At 42.3% G+C, this 21,033-nt stretch overlaps 1 pseudogene; it reads left to right on the top strand.

Annotated features, from left to right (window-relative positions):
- Positions 1–1,085: 1,085 nt before the first annotated feature.
- On the top strand, positions 1,086–20,967 carry LOC117191524 (annotated as a pseudogene).
- The last annotated feature ends 66 nt before the right edge of the window (positions 20,968–21,033 follow it).

Genomic DNA, 21,033 nt, shown 5'->3' with positions numbered 1-21,033 from the left:
GGGGTGGGTCGAAATTCTGAGATATACGTTTTATAGTGAGATTTAACAGAAGTGCGGATACCAAATTGGGTTACTCTAGCCTTAATAGTCTCTGAGATTTGTGGATGCCCCAGATTTTCGTCCTTTGCGGGAGCGGAAGGGGGTGTGGCGAAATTTGGACACGAAACGGTCAAGGTCCGATATCACAGGAGTGTGGATACCAAATTTAGTTGCTCTGGCTCTTATATGTTCTGAGATCCTTCAACTCATATTTTGCAATTGGCAAAACCGACCATGAAACCTGTGTGTTAGAGAGAGACAGAGCGAGAAAGAATGAAATTGTTTTCTTGATTCTGACTATAATAATTATACGATCTGGTTGAGATTTTACATTCTAGAACATATAGTCATCCTCTACGATTCTGCGTTTTTGGTTTTATCGTATCTTTAAAAATCTGGATGCCACAGATTTTCGTCCTTTGTGGGGGCGGAAGTGCGCGGGGCGAAGTTTTGAAATATTTTTGTAGCAGTGACATATCACAGAAGTCTGGATCCAAAACATCGTTGCTCTAGCTCTTATAGTCTTTGAGCACTAGGCGCTGAAGGGGACGGACGGACAGACGGACAGACAGACAGGGCTCAATCGACTCGGCTATTGATGCTGATCAGGAATATATATACTGTATGGGGTCGGAAACGATTCCTTCTGGACGTTACACACATCCACTTTTACCACAAATCTAATATACCCCAATACTCATTTTGAGTATCGGGTATAAAAATGCATGTCCGTTGCCAAGTTATACAAATAATATTGGAAATGCAATAAATCAAAAGGAAATTGCACATTGCACACACAAATTTCACTGGCACGCACATATTCCACGCATAAATTTCACCCTAAAAATTCACGCACACATTTTACCCAAAGGAAAATTGCATAATTGCATTCGGCTCTATCGGATTCCGATGTCTTGTATTCAAAACCCAACAGACAAAAAATTTAAAAAATTAAAGAGTAAGTAAGTAAGTAAGTATATTTTATTAATGTTTTTATTTAAATATTTTTTTATACTTTCAGATGCCTCAGGCAATATATTTCGTAAATGGTGCCCGAGGACGCGGTGCCCACTATGCCCAAGGTGCCCGTGGAGGTGGAGGGCGTGCCCACGGCTCCCAAGGAGGGCTAAACCGCCGTAAGCCGCCCGTGCTGCCTCACCGGTCCGTGCTGCCTCACCGGTCCGTGCTGCTCCACCGGCCCGTGCTGCCCCACCGGTCCGTGCTGCCCCACCGGCCGTTGCTGCTCCACCGGCAGCCGCTGATGAGGCCCCGCAGGACTCTCAATGCTGTATTCATTGTACATTCAAGAAAAATGAATAATAAATAAAGAATATACGAGGGGGAACGTTGTGAGTTGCTGCGGACACCGCAACTCTACAGTTATACCCGATACTTAGTCAGTATGGCTCTCCTCCGGCAGACGCCGCTAATATTAAACGACACGACAAAGAGTGCGTGCGAGGGGACAGAAAATCAGTCTGAGCGTGACGTCGGGCGCTGCGTAGCCAGTGCAAATTGATTTGTTCCTTTTGGCTATAAAAATTATCGGATCGGGTCCAGATTCAGCAATCTGATAGATATGGTCGTTATATATGATTCTGCGTTTTTAGTTTTCTCGAACGTGCAATATTGTGGATGCAACAGATTTTCGTTCTTTGTGGGGGCGGACAGGGGTGGGGCGAAATTCTGAGATATACGTTTTATAGTGAGATCTAACAGAAGTGCGGATACCAAATTTGGTTACTCTAGCCTTAATAGTCTCTGAGATTTGTGGATGCCCCAGATTTTCGTCCTTTGCGGGGGCGGAAGGGGGTGTGCTGCGGAGACCGCAACTCTACATTTATACCCGATACTTAGTCAGTATGGCTCTCCTCTGGCAGACGCCGCTAATATTAAACGACACGACAAAGAGTACGTGCGAGAGAGACAGAAAATCAGTCTGAGCGTGACGTCGCCGCTGCGTGGCCAATGCAAATTGATTTCCTGCTTTTGGCTACAAAAATGATCCGATCTCTTCCAGATTCAGCAATCTGATAGATATGGTCATTATCTATGTTTCTGCGTTTTTAGTTTTCTCGAATGTGCAATATTGTGGATGCAACAGATTTTTGTCCTTTGGGGGGGCCGGTAATCATTGTTGTCTAGGGTTTAAAATTAATTTTGCCGGTAATCATTGTTGTCAACCGGCTATGACGACTAATTCTTGGTTATTCTTTCTTCCGTCGAATATTCCCAGCTATATAGATCTCTCAGTTTTGCCCAGATAATTTTATATGATTGCTGAAACAATTTTAATCAGGATTAACTACTTTTAAGTACTTGCATGTTTTTGTTTTGACAAAAACACGATTTTAACAAAAATGTTCAAAGGTCGCAGGTTGTGACGTCAATGTTGCTGGTATTTCCAGACTCATATAAATCGTGATCCCTTTACCAATTCTTGGTCTCTGTAAGAAGACCACTAATTGCAAAATATCGTTTAAAATAGATACTGACTAGTTTCTGCATTAATTAGAGCATAGGATGACATATATTTTCTGAGTTCTATAACATCCACTTCCCCCAGGGTATGTGTGCATGGAATTAGCAACATGTTTGTGTATGGAATGGGACTCATTGCTGTGAACCGGTTATTACCGATTCTACCCGATTCAAATAAATACCAAAATATACGGTCTCATTTGAAAAAATATACTGACGAATTCAAGTTCTATTTTACATATTCCTCGTTTTTGATATTCCGACGAATATTACTAGCTAGATAGAACATTTAGCCACGCCCACATAATTTGATTAATGAATCAATTTTCTACTTAGCTGGCTTCTTCTAAATACTTGCTTCTATTGGATTTCTATATAAAGTTAAAAATGAAATTTAATAGATTGATGAAATTGACAAAATATACCGTTATATACCCTCTTTCATTTAATTAATAATAAAATTATTTTTCAAGCTGATGTGAAACATACTTTTACCCCATTCATGCATTGATATATTATTGATATAATTGATTTGATTATTTTTTACAAACTTCTATACGAAAGAGCATCATAAAAAATATAAATGCCAAGTAATTGAACAATAAATCTATACTGAAAACAACAAAATGTTTTTTTTAAGAATACCCCTACTGCTACAATTCGTCTATAGATAGAAGAAACAAACTGACTATCGATATCAAATTTAAATTTTAACGCTCTTGAATGATAAGAATTTGTATTTTCTTCGTATGCTTGTTAAATTAGCCATCGATTTGATTGAAGGCTTGTTAGTGGTTCTGACAGTGTGTGATTTATCGTTGCCACAGGCTGTTGCATCAGCCATTGATTGCATCAATTAAAATCTGATCACTTCAATTGGCGTCTTGTCCGATTGTTTGTTGCTCTGTTATGTACCTTTGTATTTGCATTCGCTGATTTAAGATTTCCTGTACAACATCAAATCTGCGTGGCGGAAATGCAGCATAATTCTTGCCTTCTTGCTATCCGACCTGTTGCTGTGATGATCAGTGTCAAGTTTTCGTCTGCTCCATCATTTTCAAGCACTTGACCACAAAAACAATTGCCGCCTGTTTTTTTTTGCCAGTTCTTTTGTTTTTTTAGCCCTTTGCTTTTTCTTAACGGTCTTCTACTCTTCTGCCGGCGCATTGGCTCATTAGCATACTTCTGCATGTGTTTGTGTGTGTGTGTTTGTAGCGAGAACAGGGAAAAAACCAACACCAAAAAGATTTATGATCGTGCCTGTCTCATCATGTTTTCCGCGCTCTGTGAACATTTCATTCGCAAAAGTGGAGCCGTCGCGGAAGGTCGGTTGGGGCTCGCTCTCGTACAACTCTCCCATAGAGTATTTCTTTCATTCCCGATCGCTGAGAACACTACGATAAATCCTTCATATTGTGGATCTCTGATGGCGGATCCATTGAGTGCGCATTGACCACCGCCAAATTGTTTATAAACGTTTCAGTTGTGAGTGTGATTTGCATATGGGAAATATACAAGCATATGAAAAATAGCCAATAAAATTAAACACCATTTGGACGAAAGAGCGTTATGCTTCAGAGACTATGATCTGTGTGTGTGCGCTTAATTGTGCTCTGGCTCTGGCTCTGGAGCAGACATAGAGGAGAAGCGCTAAGCGCCTTCACTTTTCACTCGTTCAAGAAACCATTTGTAATTTTCCCCCGTTGAAATTATTCGCAGACCAAAAAGAAAATGTAACTCCAAGCGAATCACCAGCAACAAATTATGAAATTAGGCTGCAAAGCCAAGGAATACTATTTGTATTTGCAATTTGTGCAACATTCGCCACTTGCTATTGTGTGGCGAGCTACCCAAAGTACAAAAGAGTATTACAACGAAAATTACATCGTTAAGACAGTCTCAGCAATGGTATCTAATCGCCGATGGGTCTGTCATAGTTGGATCTTAATAGGTCTGACCACCTTGGTCTGTGTAGCCCCCACAACTATGATGATGACTCCCAACCATCCACCCAGTCCCACTCCCCCTCCTCCGTCCACATTGAGCTACGCCGCAAGAGGAGCTTGCAGTGGAATGGCATTGAGGTGAGTCGTCGTGATTGATATCAATATTTTCATTGTCTTACTGTCGTACGATATGCCATACATCATACGATTAACTCATATAACCCGAACAGGTGATCATCATATATGTAGAAAAGAACAAAAAACTGCCACATTGACAGAACATTGAAGGCAACAAAATTACACATGAACAAAATAAAAAATAGAGGGTTGTCCAAGCTTCAGATACTCTGTCAAATCGATTACCACGGTGGTAACTACTAGTGTTGGGTTGTTCATGAACGAACGAACAAAAATGAACTATTCATGGAAGTGAACGAACTGAATAAGTTCATCTTATTCGTTCATATTCGTTCATCGTTCTTTTCCGTTCGTTCTTCTTGTTCATCGTTCTTTTTTGTTCATCTGTCGTTCTTTTTTGTTCATCGTTCGTTTTCGTTCGTTTTTGTTCCTCATGTTCGCTATGTTTGAGCTGGTATGGCAGCTCTTTTTGTTTTGCTGATTTCGTTTTGTTCGCTATTTTTGAGTTGGTATGGCAGCTCTTTTCACATTTTGTTGTGGCGGACTCTGGCAAGAAAGTTGAAAAGAAATTTAAACTGTTTTGAAATGTCGCTTAAACGTAAATTTAGTGCTTTATGGAATCACTTCGATGCCATAGATGACAAAAAGGCAAAGTGCAAGTACTGCAAGTCGGATTTGAGTATAGCCGGAGGTTCACAGAGCAATTTAACACGGCATTTGAAGTTGAAACACCCAGCTTCTCTCGATGAAATTGAACGACAAGGAAGTACTGAAGCCAGTTATTTTGCCGCCACAACATCGCAGCAAGAAATAACTGCATTTGTTCAGAAGCCACCGACAGCGCGTAAAAGTGAGCAATTAGACACACAGTTAGTGCGAATGATTTCCAAAGGCCATCATGCTCTCCGGATCGTGGAGGAGCCGGATTTTAAGAAGCTGATAGAGGACGTTTCAAATTGCCCTGGATATAAGTTGCCCACACGTAAAACGCTGTCTAATGTGAAACTTCCAAATATACACAGTGAGTTAATTGCCAATGTGAAAGAGAAGATAGCATCTGCATCTGGAGTTTGTCTAACAACTGATGGATGGACATCGCTCACCAGTGAGAGTTACATAGCTGTAACCGCACACTTCATAGACAAGACGAATATGGAACTATCTTCGCATATGCTAGCTTGTGAAGCGTTCGGTGAGAGGCACACAAGCCTCAATCTTTGCTCTTTTCTTCAGAGTGTTGCAGCTGATTGGAAAATTTTAGATAAAATTACTGCAATTGCATCAGACAATGCTGCCAATATCGTATCAGCGATAAAATTGGGAAATTGGCGCCATATTCCATGCTTTGCCCACACTTTGAACATCATTGTACAAAAAGCACTGGGACCAATTGACAGTGTAAGGGTCAAAGCAAAGGCAATTGTAGAATTTTTCAATCGCAGCTCATCCGGATTCAAGAAGCTCAAAGAAATTAATAGCCAATTAAATCTGCCCCCCCCCCCCCCCCCCCCTTTAGCTGACACAAGATGTGCCTACACGTTGGAACTCAACATACAAAATGTTTCAGCGCTTGTCTATTTTAAAAGATGGAGTTATGGTGGTCATTTCCCTTCTACGCCCTGAACTAGTACTGACCCAGGCAGAATGGGAAATTATTGATGGTGTATTGCCAGTGCTGAAGCCATTTTCTGAAATAACAACTGAAATTTCAGCAGAGAAAAATGTCACCTTATCAAATGTTATTATAATGGCCACATTGCTGCATCAATCCATAGCCAAAGCTATTCCAAAAGATGATTTTCTACGAGCAGTCGTAGAAAAAGTCAAAGATCAGTTGACCGTACGTTTTGGGGATTTGGAAAATAATATTTTGTATGCAGAGAGCACCATACTAGACCCAAGATTTAAAAAACGGGGTTTTAGGTCCGATGAATGCTTTGAAAAAACAGTTGCAGCTCTACAATGTAAGATCGCTCAAACGGGATTGGTTGATAATGTTGCTGATGATCTGTCTTCACAAATCGAAACCGTCAAAACGTCGCCAACCAAAAGTGGCATTTGGGACGAGTATGACAAGTAGTATAACCAAATAACAAAGCCAAGCTGTAACACGGCTGCTGCCATTAGAGAGGTAGATAAATACCTAGCAGAAGAGAAAGCAGGACCCTTTGATCTGGTGGACGCAGCGAAAAAATGTATATCCACGACTATACGAATATGCGTTGAAACGTCTTTGTTTGGTGGCCACGTCGGTGCCATGTGAGCGCCTATTTTCTGCAGCAGGAGAAATAGTCCGCAAAAGACGAACGCTTTTGACGCCCAATAAGGTTGAAAGCCTTATGTTTTTACATAATAATATGTGAAATACTTAAAAATGGTGTGTATTTTATAGGTTTTAAAATTATAATGGACAACATAAGTAAAATTGATTATTGTTTTTCAGCCCCGACTTCTAAAACATAAAAAATGGAAAACGAGATACTTAATTGAAACTGTTGGTTGTGTCCTAACGATATCAAGTACTAAGTACGAATTAAAATAAATTTAAGAAGTTAAAACGTCAATGAATTGTAGTGCATTATTTACATATAAGCTTAAAACTAGATATGAGACTTTAAAATTGAACTAAGAACAAAAAGACCGATAAACAAAACAGGCCAAAGAACAAAAAAGAACGAACTAAAGGGTCAATGAAAAAAAAGAACGATGAACAAAAAAGAACGATGAACAAAAAAGAACGAACGGAAAAGAACGATGAACAAAAAAGAACGATGAACGAAAAAGAACGAATAAGATGAACAAAAAGGAACGAACTAAAAGAACGACTTAGTTCACTGCATAAAAATGAACGAACGAACTTATTCAGTAAATTGAACGATGTTTACCCAACACTAGTAACTACATATGCATGATATATAACATACAAATTTTAATTTTATTTCTTTCAATTTTTATTTTATTTTATTCGGTTTGAGATAGGCGTGGCAACGGCCGACGCGGTTAATTTCTCCCCCGAACTACTCTACTCTTACAAGTAAGTTCCCAGCACTCCCGACGCTCACTGCTCGTTCTGCAACATTGTTGCGTACCCAAAACTCCGGTGTCGCTGGGCAACATCCCCTGTATAACGGCTGATCTTGTTTTTATATATTTTTTCGATCGATTGTGTTAACTCCTCCTTCACTTAAGTGGAAGACGTCCTCGGATTCCTTTAAGCCGTCAATTAGCACTTGGAGGCCACGTTGGCGTCTGTTTCTCGGAGCCAATCCAGATATTATCGGTCTTCTTACGAGTCCTGATTCCAGTTGGTCGATGTGTCGTAAGTTTCCATTCTTAACCTTTATAAGTACGGAAAGCTCGGTACGTCTTCATGGTTTGTTATGTCGAGGAATGTGGATACTGTTGATCCTGGAGACTTCCTCGCGTAGTTCTGCTTATCGATTTTCTCCACTATGTCGTTTATGATGATTATGCCATCATCGATGCGTGTTACAGGTTCGAGATGGCTGGGCCGAGTTGGACAGTGCGCGATGACACCGGAGTGTAGTTGCTGCGCACAAGTTGTGTAGGGAAGTTTTTTACAGAATGTTGTTGTAAGAGTGGTAGCGCGGTTTCCGATAGCTGTAACATGGTTACCACCGTCGGCAATTTTTCGTCTTCGGCGAAGTTAATTGTGATGCCGTTGTGCTCAACAGGATGATTACAGATTAATCTTACAGAATATATATATATATTTTTTTTTTTTTTTGTTTTTTTTGCAAACTAGGGTAGGCTTAGGAAAGAATTCATTATTAAATAAAACATTGATTTTAGCTTCCTCTATTAAATCAGTAATAGTTAAATTCGTAGAGTGTTCATTAATTATTCTTCTCAAATCGTGAGAGTCTAATACGGAAGGGTTAACAATTCCTATCTTTGCAAGTGTAACTGATAACATTAATGCTTTTAATTCTGAAATAATTATTCTGTTTCTTGAAAGTAATGTCTCATTTGCGATTGTAGGAATTGGTTTCTTAACTCTTCTGTATCCTCTATTATTGTTGTATATTGAATAGTGAAGAGGAATATGAACTCATTATGAACTGATGTCTATCTTAAATTGTCCTTGTGGACCACCCTTCCTTTTATTAGGACCGTTGTCCCCAAGTCTGCCTCGATTTTATTTTCGGTGTACAAAGGTGTCAGTTTGTTTCCTAATCGTTTGTTTGCTTTTACAAGGACTGTGTCACCTACTTGAAACTGTCTATCATGTCCTACTTCATTCAGTTTTTTCATTTGGAGTTGTTGTGCTTTATGAACTCTATTCCTGATTTCCACCTCAAGTTCAGGGGAGGACGAGTGAATTACATCGACCGGACGTTTCTTCGTTACGGAGTGAACTGTGTTATTGTATTCAATAGTTGCTTGAAGTATCGTTTCCACAGTATTTGTAAGCTTCCTTTGGGCTGTTAAACATCTCGCAATGTCATTAAGGGTGCTATGGAATATTTCGACTTGTCCATTGGAAGTACTATGAAGTGGTGGAGCATTTATAATTTGAATGTTATATTGGTTACTTAATAATGATTTTATTGTCTTGGACTTTATTGAAGGTTCGTTATCGCAATAGATCGTCTTGGTGTTCCGGTAAAAATTGATAAGTTGTAAAATTGCTGATTGTATGTGAACTATTGTTCATTATTAAATAAAACTTTGATTTTAACTTTCTCTATTAAATCAGTAATAGTTAAATTCGTAGAGTGTTCATTAATTATTCTTCTCAAATCGTGAGAGTCTAATACGGAAGGGTTAACAATTCCTATCTTTGCAAGTGTAACTGATAACATTAATGCTTTTAATTCTGAAATAATTATTCTGTTTCTTGAAAGTAATGTCTCATTTGCGATTGTAGGAATTGGTTTCTTAACTCTTCTGTATCCTCTATTATTGTTGTATATTGAATAGTGAAAAGGAATATGAACTCATTATGAACTGATGTCTATCTTAAATTGTCCTTGTGGACCACCCTTCCTTTTATTAGGACCGTTGTCCCCAAGTCTGCCTCGATTTTATTTTCGGTGTACAAAGGTGTCAGTTTGTTTCCTAATCGTTTGTTTGCTTTTACAAGCACTGTGTCACCTCCTTGAAACTGTCTATCATGTCTTACTTCATTCAGTTTTTTCATTTGGAGTTGTTGTGCTTTATGAACTCTATTCCTGATTTCCACCTCAAGTTCAGGGGAGGACGAGTGAATTACATCGACCGGACGTTTCTTCGTTACGGAGTGAACTGTGTTATTGTATTCAATAGTTGCTTGAAGTATCGTTTCCACAGTATTTGTAAGCTTCCTTTGGGCTGTTAAACATCTCGCAATGTCATTAAGGGTGCTATGGAATCTTTCGACTTGTCCATTGGAAGTACTATGAAGTGGTGGAGCATTTATAATTTGAATGTTATATTGGTTACTTAATAATGATTTTATTGTCTCGGACTTTATGGAAGGTTCGTTATCGCAATAGATCGTCTTGGTGTTCCGGTAAAAATTGATAAGTTGTAAAATTGCTGATTGTATGTCAACTATTGTTCTTGAAGCGATGGGTTGGACAACTGCAAATTTTGAAAGCTTGTCTATGCATGTGAGGAAATATTTTTTATCGGTTGAATATACGTCGATATGTAGCATTTCGCCCACATACGAGGGTATGGGTGTTTCCCCAAGTATTTGTTTTTGTGGGTGTCGGTTGTACTTGGCCGTTTGACAAATTTTGCAATTTGCAACAACCTCGACTGCTAATTTGGTCATTTTCGGGAAAAAATAGTCTTGTAAAATTTGTTTTACATTCTCCTGTGCCGCCCTATGGGCTCTATTGTGTTCTGTAATAACTATTTCTTTTTGTTCGTTCTTGTCCAAAATGTCATTTACTATATGTTTTGTGTATCGGAATATTGTTGTTGGAAATGTTTCTATTAATTTATGTTGAATGAATGCTAATATGGGTAATTCGCAGTGGATTGCATTTACGACATCTTTTTTGACAGCGTCACTTATTTTTTTAATTAACGAGTCCCTACTTGAGAAATATATTGTATGTCGGATCTTTTCACCGAACAAAATGGTTGTGCGATTTGAAGCTACTTCATGTTCCTCTATTATAATTTGGTTTCGAAAACAGTTGATTGGTTTGTCTGTTGATTCTATAGTGTATGTAAGTGATATTTCGCTGTGTATTGTGGCCCTGTCTGACTGTGCATCATCTTCTAAGGTATGGATGTTGTGTCGTGATAGTGCGTCAGCGACGAAGTTTTCTTTTCCTGGCTTGTAGAAGAAATTTGCATTGTACTCGTCTATGAGAGCTTTCCAACGTCTTATTTTTGCGTTTGGGCTGCGATCAGAAACTGCAAACGTTAGAGGCTGATGGTCTGTAAAAATATTTAAATTTTTTACTCCGTATAGATAGTTTCTGAGGTTTTTCAAAGCCCAAACTATAGCGAGCAGCTCTCTTTCGTTTGTTGCAAAGTTAAGTTCCCTATCACTTAGTGTCCTTGATATCATGGTAATTGGCTTCCCGTCTTGTGATAAGACGGCTCCCAGACCGAAGGACGAAGCATCTGTTGTTAGGTCAAATGCTTTCTTATAGTCAGGGTAGAGTAACATTACGCTTTCGGATGCCAGAATCTCTTTTAGTTTATTGAATGCCGCGCACTGACTTTCGTCTAATTTTACTGGTATTTTCTTTGACTGTCCGGCGCTTACCTTGCCATTTTCGCCCTTAAGGATGTCACTTATGGGCTTAGCTATGGATGCAAAGTCTTTAATAAAACATCTATAGTAACTTGCAAGTCCAAGGAATGATCTGACGTTGAACAAAGTGGTTGGTTGTTCGTAGTTACGAATCGCTTCCACTTTATTGGGGCATGTTTTTATACCATTACTTGAGACGACAAATCCTAAGTATTCGACATTCTCCTTGAAAAAGTGCGATTTTTCGCGCGAAACTCTCATATTGGCATCGTACAGTTTGTCTAAGACCCATGCGATATGCTTGACATGGCTTTCCATGTTTTCGGAAAAAATGATTACATCATCGACATAAACATAGCAAGTTTTCCCAATTTGCTCTCTGAGCACGTCGTCAATGGCCCTCTGAAAAATACTAGGTGCATTTTTCAAGCCAAAGGGGAGTCAACAGAACTCATACTTCCCATTTGCTACGGAGAAAGCTGTTTTTTCTCTATCTTTTTCTGCAAGTAAAATCTGATGGAATCCAGATTTAAGATCTAGGGTTGTAAAGTATTTAGCTGTACCCAAGTTGGATAATATAGAAACTATATTGGGAATGGGATATTTGTCATCTGTTGTTTTTAAATTTAGTTTCCTGAAATCTATGACCAAACGTTTTTTTTTATTTCCCTGTTCATCGGTAGCTTTTTTGTCTACAACCCAAACGGGGTTGTTGTATGGTGACCGAGACGGTCGTATTATACCACCTTTCAACAAGTCTTGAGTTTCTGCATTTACGAATTCTGAAACGCCCATTGGATATGGGTACAATTTTGAATATATGGGATCTTCATTTTCTGTTCGGATAGTGCCAATGATATTTGTATTATATGGGAGTGCTTCATTTGGGTCTGCGAAAACCCCTGTTCGGTTTCCTAACATCAGCTGAAACTTTTGGGATATAGTCTCAGGGACCTGTATTTCCTCGACATTTGTGAAATTTATGTTTGCACATTTTAAAAATTGGATTGTTTCGGAACGGAAGTTTGTTATTAATTTCTTATTCTTTAAGTCCAGTAGAACGTCACTCTGTTTTAATAGGTCAAGTCCAATTATACCGACAAATGTCGTGAGGTTTGGTAGTAAAAAAAATGTTGAGTTGGTATTGAAAAGGTGCATTATACATTTTTTGTCTATGCCACTATAGCCATGGATTGACTTCACTCGGAAGGGTTTATTTACTAGGGTAATATGTTTTAGTTCTTTTAATGGTTTTATGTAGTTTTTGGAAGCTCCTGTATCTATGAGTAATTTTATTGTTCTCCCTGCTACTGTCCTTTCTATGAACGGAAGCAAGGAGTTATGTCTAAAAAATTAATCTGGTCATAATCTGAAAGGTCGTTTTCTATGCCATCAACTTCGGCGTTTGCTATAGTTTGGTAATCCTGTTCGTCCTGATCGAGTAGGGTATCTTCTGCTTCTACGTGGTTAATTCTTTGTTGTTTCGGTCCCGTAAAACGTGAGCTACTATTGTTCGGTCGCTTGTTTGTTTGTCCCTGGTTGTTGTAGTCCGATTGGTTGTTTTGTTGCTGACTTTGCCACTGGTTTTGTCTCTGAGGCGCGCTATTTTGTTGATACTGAGAAGTCTGCCTAAAACGTGAGGATGTGTCCACGTCCATTGGTTGGACCTGTTCTGATTTTGGTAAAAATTCTTGTTTCCTATACTGTGGGAGTTTCCCTAGTTGTCTTTGCCTTGTGTCCGTCATTAAATTCTCTCTGCCATGCTGTCTTTGTTCAGTTCTCTGAGCTTTTTCTTCTATGCTACGGGCGTAGTTTGAAGCGAACATATATCGATCATGATTAGCCTCAACTTCTTGAGCCAATGCCAAAGCAGAGGGTAGATCTTTTGGTCTTGCCGAGAATAGAACATCACTTAAAGTCTTCTTGGTTCCTGAGATGAACACTCGTAGAGCGTCCGCTCTGTATTTCTCATTCAATGAAGAAGCTACAGTGGTTTCGTTAGTCATAATTGTTTTGTTTATAAGGAGGGTCAGTTTCTTTTCTACTTCGTCATAGTACTGTAATAATGTCAAATTTCCCTGCCGGAGCGTTGACATCTCTTGTTCAATTAAGTATATTGGTCGTTTGTCTGCGTACGTAAAGTTTAGTCGATCTATAATGGCTTTGAAATTAAGGGGAGTGTCGAAAGAAGAGAGTACCATATCAGCTGAGTTCTTAACTTTGTTTCTCAGTATTCCTAAAGCTTGATGTTTTCAGCTACCGTCAAATTTCTCATAAGCTTTGTATGCGGTATGCGCAGCCTTCCTCCATGAGACATAGGTTTCATTCTTTCCCTCAAAGTCGGGCAGAGATTTCATAATATCAAGAGTCTCATTACAGACAACGTCTGTTCTTATCTCTGCATCCTTGTACGCCACCACTTGAGGAGCGTTAATTTGTACACTATTTAAGCTCTCCTGAATACCCTGTAGTTTTGAAGTGAAGCTCTGTTCCTGTACGGCTAGTGCGCTTGAAACCGCGGCCTCTATCATGAGTCTGAGCTGCTCGTTTGATATATTCATTTCTAAATTTATGTTCTCTATTACGTCTTCCTGATAATTTGTTCCTTTTAGTTTCTGAAATTCTTTTACCAAATCTTGTACTTCCTTATCACTCATAACCTAAACAAAAAATGCACCTGTTTTTATTTATTTCACTATCAATCAACTTGCAAGACTAAATTGTGTTTTATGTGGGGTTTTGAGTTTTTTTTTTTTTATGAACACTCTACTCACATGTTCTTTGTCATAAACTATGTTAGTATAGCTGCTTCTTGATGTCTTCTTGTTGGTAGGTGTATGGTGGTGTATGGTGGTGTATGGTGTACGGTTTATGGTGTATAGTGTACAATTTATGGTGTATGGTAGTATGGTGTCTTCTTTGTCTTCCAGATGCTGCTGGATCTGTTTTTTTTTTTTATGTTCAATTGCGTGTATTGGTTTTTTATTTTTGCCGCTGGTTCAGATTTTGCCGTGGGTTCGAATTAGTTGGGCGCCAATTTTAATTTTATTTCTTTCAATTTTTATTTTATTTTATTCGGTTTGAGATAGGCGTGGCGACGGCCGACGCGGTTAATTTTTCCCCCGAACTACTCTACTCTTACAAGTAAGTTCCCAGCACTCCCGACGCTCACTGCTCGTTCTGCAACATTGTTGCGTACCCAAAACTCCGGTGTCGCTGGGCAACATCCCCTGTATAACGGCTGATCTTGTTTTTATATATTTTTTCGATCGATTGTGTTAACTTACACATATGTCGCATTTTATTAGATTTCATTGAAATCTAACAATAAGTTAGTTTGAATTATTTTAATACAAAGATAGACAGATAATTCCTATGATAGGTAAATCATATTTATATACGATTTTTACAACTGAATGTAACAAAAAAAAATCCTTACAGCTAATAGAACAGCAATTCCAAAAGATATATTGGCCAAAAGAAATATACCCTCCCTCCGAAAGAGTGTCAATTATTCTCTGACTCAACAATAGTTTGGCAAAGCTAAGCATTAAATGTTGAAAAAACATCAAGGGGTGGTGGAAACGAGGGGTAGCTTTATAGCACAGTAACAAGACCGGAGGCGTTTAATGACCTCTCCCCAATTGGGTGTTGGCAAATGTTTTGGTAATTGGAGCCACCGGCAACCTAAAGAACATACTTAAAATTGGCGACAACTTGTCCAATTACATATGTCTCAAAAAAAAGAAACCCCCACGTCTTCTCTATAATTTGAGTTGAGGCGTTGGAGAATCTCCACAGCTGCTGGAGAGGTCTGCGACAGCCAAAAGGAATGCATCACATCACATGATTACCCGGAATCGCATGGATAATCGAAGCAGCAGCTGGCTGGACAGCAGTTGCAGCTGTCTGGGGCACGAGGAATTCTCAGATATTGCCAAAATGAAATAAAGAATTAGAAACTAGACAGAAGATCGTCAGTCCATTGAAGTTGTTGACCCTTCCTTATAAGTAACTACTATAGATACATACACACATAGAATATGGTCGCTCTTGAAAACCTTTCGCTTGGTTACGCTCATGGTTATGTGATTGTACTCTCTACAGATCTTCCTCTGTTGGTTGTCCATACTCCTCTGTCGCCAAATTGCTTTGAAGACAATTTTCTATGATATAATTTTCATTTGTTTGTTTTCTAGTTTTCGCTATTTTTCCACTATTTTGTCTGGCTTTCCGCTTTTCCATTTGACTTTTATTTTTGCCCATTCTGGCTATGGGTCACGCAAAATTTCATCACATAATCAGTTTGTTTGAGAGCGATTACTCCATGCATCGATCGCTCCATGAGCGATGCATTTTCCACAGTTTCCCTGTCTGCTGCGGCTGTCATTTGGTATTGTTGCTGTTTGTTTGGCTTTTGGGCTTTTCCGGCAATCGGCTCTTTCATGTTGATTTAGACCTATTGTGCCGTTGCCCTTGCAGCCAATTAGTGTCTATTTCATTAAACATTGTTTGTCTTTGATAAAGTTCAGGCAACAAAATTGGGCAGGGAGTGAGGTAGGAGATGGGCTCGAGGCAGGAACAAAAAAGGGTACAGGTCTACATGGGGAAAACGATCAAGACTAGGGGAAATTTAAGAAGGTTCAACTGTTTTAAAGGGTCTTCAGAAACTTTGTGTCAATATATCGATCGCCTTTTTAAATGTAACCAAAAACAGATCCAAAATAATGCTCTATATATCTGGGAGATCCCCAGTAATCTGTTGGCTCGAAACTTTTCCTCAAATATTATAAGCTTTAACTATCAGCCACGCCTCTTTCGCACAGCATTACAGTGCTGATTATAAACATTTGCCAGCAGAAACACCAGCGACTACAACAATCTGTAACACCTTCTCCTCGGCGCCGTAGGCGGAGTTTCAATCCAAAATACCGAAACGCTCTTCACGCTCCGCCAGGCACCAACGCGCTTTTCCACAATAAAACCGAATACTCGTAAAGCCAAATGAAAACTTTTACAACAAATTAAATTAAATAATCGCACAAACAGACGCACGCACCACATATACAATATGTGGAGAAGATATATCCGACATTTGGATAGATACTCGGACGATACAGTTTGGTGTACCATGTACGATACACAAATTTTTGTGTTGCACCAACAGTTTACGGACTGTCGGTGGTCACCGCCACCTGATGGTGACCACAACGAACAGCTGTTGGAAATGTCTAATTGGGGCTTTTCTTTTGGTACAAATTTTCCATTGTCTGAGTGAAAGTATTTTAGCTTTATTTTTGTTTTTTGGGGTAATCTTGAGTAGTCCCTTACCCTTTGCTCTGTTTTCGGTATGTTTTTACGGTTTGTTGCCTTTGTTACACTTTCCGCTTTGCATATTAAACATTTTTCATTGCTCTTTCGGTTTGCCATAATATTCGTTCTCCTTTCTTTTTCCTCCACTCTTCGCTTCCGCAGCTGGATGAGAACACACTGCTGGGGCACTTGATGGATCATGAGCGGGCCCTGATCTTTGGCACACAATCCGCTGATGAAGGTAAGTGCTATCCGTAACAATAGATATTTCCATAATTCCTTAGGCCAAGTAGATTGTAAAGATTCTTAACTATGACCCACTTGGGTGCTGGCAGTGGGTGAGGTCTAAACCAGAACCCACTGACAGCTCTGAGGGAGCGTAACCCATAACCCACTGACAGCTTTGGGGGAGCGTAACCCATAAACCCACTGACAGTTTTGAGGCACTGCAACATATCATTAAATCGGCTAGCCCAAACAAACAGTGCAATCAATGAATGCTAAACTTGAACTACAGTCTCCAGTGCAGGCAGCAGGTGGCAGGCTGCAATTGGGAGTGGGGGGAATGGGTCATGAGGAATGGGGCCTTGGGTGGTCGCGGAAATCTGCGCAGTTGTTTGTATTGATTTATGTGTGGGGCATTCTTTATTGCAGCGCCCGATTTCAAGCTGGTGCACCTGAAGCAGGAGGATGAGGATCTGGAGGAGAACACGGTGAAACGACGCCATAGACGCAGCATGCCAGTGCCACAAGGTGAGAAATGATTAAAGTGAAATCCGAAAACCAAATAAAATGCATCCCACATCACACATGGACATAGACACAGACACAGCTGCAGAGCAGAGCTCGTGCTGCTCCAGTTGCGGTCATTATGCGAAAAGTTTAATTAATTCAAATGCATTCGACAGACGCCGATAGCTCCGATGGCAATGAGGAAGGGGATGGAGTGGAGGCCAGACTGCAGCTGCAGCAGGCGCCGCAGCTGATCGACGATGCCTTCATCTTCATCCGTCGCACCGCCAACGGGACGCAATTCGTGGAGCATTCGCCGCAGTTGCTGAAGCGTCTGGAGAGCTGCTTCTACCGGAGTCCGGCGGCGGCCCTCGACCTCTGCGAGACGGGTAGAGCGGTGAGTGTGACAGGCTGATCCAAATCCCAGACAGACATAACTCTCTTTTTTTCCTCCCTCTGGCAGCGTGGCGTGTTCCAGCAGAATGCCAGCGACTTTGTGATCCATCCTCTACCCGCTCGCTTCGGATCGGGTAACCATGTGCTCTACCTGGCCCGCTTGGATAGGAACAATTTCAGTCGGTTGGGGGAAGTGGATCCGTTAGACAGCCAGCTGCAGTTCGAGCCAGATGCAGAGGAATTCAACGAACCGAAGCCGAGACTCCGAGCCCAGTCACAGTCCCCGCTAAGACTGCGCTTCCAGCCGCGACATCATCATCATCATCATGAGAAGAGCCAGCTTGAGAACCAGAAAAGGAATCTGAAACCGAATCTAAAAAATCATCGGAACCATCGACGACGTCGTCGTTTCATTGGCCCTCCGCCGCTGGTCAGTGCCCGAGGAGCTGTTCATCGAGACGGCCATCTTTGTGGACAGAGATCTGTTCGCCCACCTGCAGCGGAACTTCCCACCAACACAGAGAGCAAGATGATCAGCTTCGTCCTGACGATGATCAATGGGGTGCAGCTGCTCTACCACCACCCCACGCTCGGTCGGCGCATTAACTTTGTGCTGAAGCGTCTGGAGATCTGGAAATCCTGGGGTCCCTCCGGCCTGTCGCGCTCCAGTGACGTGGACGACTACCTGAACAGCTTTTGCATGTGGCAGGAGAAGCTGAATCCCTTCTCGGACTCGCATCCCCTGCACTACGATCATGCCCTCATCCTGACCGGCCTCGACCTGCGGACGCTCACCAAAGATGGCAAGGCCAATAGCCAGGTCGTGGGTCTAGCACCCGTGGCCGGTATGTGCACGGCCGTCTCCTCATGCACCATCAACGAGGCCAAGCACTTTGAGAGCGTCTTTGTGGTAGCCCATGAAATCGGACACAAGTGAGTGGTCCTCTCAACAAACCCTCTTAAGAGTCTTTCTAACGAAATTTAACTCCTTTGCAGTCTGGGAATGCGGCATGACACCAAGGAGAATAGCTGCGATCCCACCATGCACATCATGTCGCCAAAGTTGGGCAGTGGAAAGGTCACCTGGTCCAAGTGCTCCCGCACCTATCTGGAGGATTTCTTATTGTAAGTCCTTGATGAGCATAAATCTCCGAAAGTGTTTAAATATAAATTCATTTAGCGAGCCCCAGGCCGAGTGTCTCTTCGATCGGGGACAATTTATGGATCACTTGGACCATTCTGCGGGTGGGATTCCCCCAGGCGAACGCTTCGATGCCAATCAGCAGTGCATGCTGCGATTTGGAAAGAACTTCATGCGCTCCAGCACCCAGAGTAAAGCGGAAATCTGCCGCGATCTGCACTGTCGGCAGGATGGGCTGCCCTGGACCTCAAATCCGGCGCTGGAGGGAACCGAGTGCGGCGAGAAAATGGTAAGAAATCGAAGAGATTGCAATGGAAACCATTCATCTCTGTGCTTTTTTTAGTGGTGCCGTGGTGGCTCTTGTGTGGTTCGCTCGTCGCAGGAGACCGCCTTGGCCACCTATAGGCAGTGGCCGCACAAACCGAGCTACGAGAAGGCCTGCTTCATGGAGTCCAACAGGATCGGTCCACTGTTGAGCGAGCAACCCAAGCCGTTGGATGGCAGCGAGCTGCCGGGAGTCACCAACTGGAGTGCGTGGGGCGAGGCGAGCAAATGCGACCCTGGATGCCTCTACGGACCCTCGAACCGGCTGCGCGAAGGCAGCACCGGACTGCGGACCTTCAACCGGAACTGCCTCAACTACCGCCAGCGGTGTATGGGCCAGGACCGGCGATTCGAGAGCTGCATTGCCAAGCAGTGCTACAGTGTGCCGGTCCAGACAATCGCCAACTTCGCCTCTCAGGTGTGCATGCAGGCCAAAAAGCTGGACGGAGAGCTCACGGGCGAGGGCCAGCAGGTGAGCTCCACCTTTGAGGACTCCTGCAAGGTGTTCTGCCGCACCAAAACCAATGCGACCAAGTCGCGTCGCTGGACCTTTCCGGACGGCACCACCTGCCAGTCCAAGCAACACAACGCGGGGGACATTGCCTACTGCATTTCGGGGCGCTGCGAGCGCTTCTCCTGCGACAATTCCACGAACAACTTCTTCAGAATGGACCCGACCTTCTGCCTGTCGAGGGCAAGAGGCTCTGCGGAAGAGGAGAGCAGGCTGCAGCAGACGACCCACAAGCGCTATGCGGAGAGGCAGGTCTCTTTGTCTTTGGATATCTTTGTCTCCTTTCTAAAATCGCGCTGATTTTCTTTTTCTCCGAGTAGAAGTGGCCGTGCGCAGCTTTTATGGGCAGGATAACCATATCAGACCCCAGCAGCAGCCGCATAAGAGGAAGTCCTACGAATCGTACCACAAGTATCCACCCAGAGACGAGCAGCCACAGAGGGCGGCCCCCCACCAGCCTCTGCCTCGCTGATCGCAATCGATCGCAGTTCCTCGGCGGAGACCGAGTGGGAGATCAAGTCGGGTTGCCATTCCAACTGCATGGCCGACTCAAAGGGCATCCAGTCGGTGAGGTCGAGGGTCACGCGGGAGGAGAGCTTCCAGCTCTGTACGCGAGCTCCCTGCGAGCGCCTCCAGACAGCAGCGGAGTATGCGGAGCAGACCTGCGCCAGCTACCGGATGAAGGTGCGCGGCCTGTCCGGACACGGGGCCCAGATCTCGGCCAGCATGGACGAACCCGATCGGAGCTGTCGCGTCGGCTGCCAGGACGAGCTCATCAAGTACAGGTATTATCTGGTGAACGGCAAGAACGGACACTTTCCCCTGGGCACGCGCTGTTCGCAGGTGAGCAAGCGCTTTTGCGTTTACGGCAAGTGCCTGGAGTTTGGCGACGACAACCTGCCGCTGGAAAAGTCTCACATCAGCCTGGCCCTGCTCCGGACCCGTCGCGAGTCGAATGTATCGCGTCGGAAGCGAAGTTTGCACCCGTCTACGTATTACTTTGAATGGAGACATCTTGGTGAGTGGTTGATGACTATGAATCCTCCCTCTCTATTAATCTATGCCCTTTTCAGATGCCTCGACGGACCACATCGAATTCACCCATCCCATTCACGTCTCCGCAGACGAACTGAGTAGCAAAAGCTGATAGCCTATTCCTTGCCAGGATTCCCCTTAGTCTCCTAAGTATTAAGCTAGACTTACGCTTAAGGCTGTCTGCAAACTGCCTGAGAAATATATACGAATTACTTCTTAAACGATGGACGAGTAGTAGAGATGCAATTGGAGATTT

This window comes from Drosophila miranda (genome assembly GCF_003369915.1).
Source record: "Drosophila miranda strain MSH22 chromosome Y unlocalized genomic scaffold, D.miranda_PacBio2.1 Contig_Y1_pilon, whole genome shotgun sequence".
Lineage (NCBI taxonomy): Eukaryota > Metazoa > Arthropoda > Insecta > Diptera > Drosophilidae > Drosophila > Drosophila miranda.
This window is presented reverse-complemented; position numbering and strand designations above follow the sequence as displayed.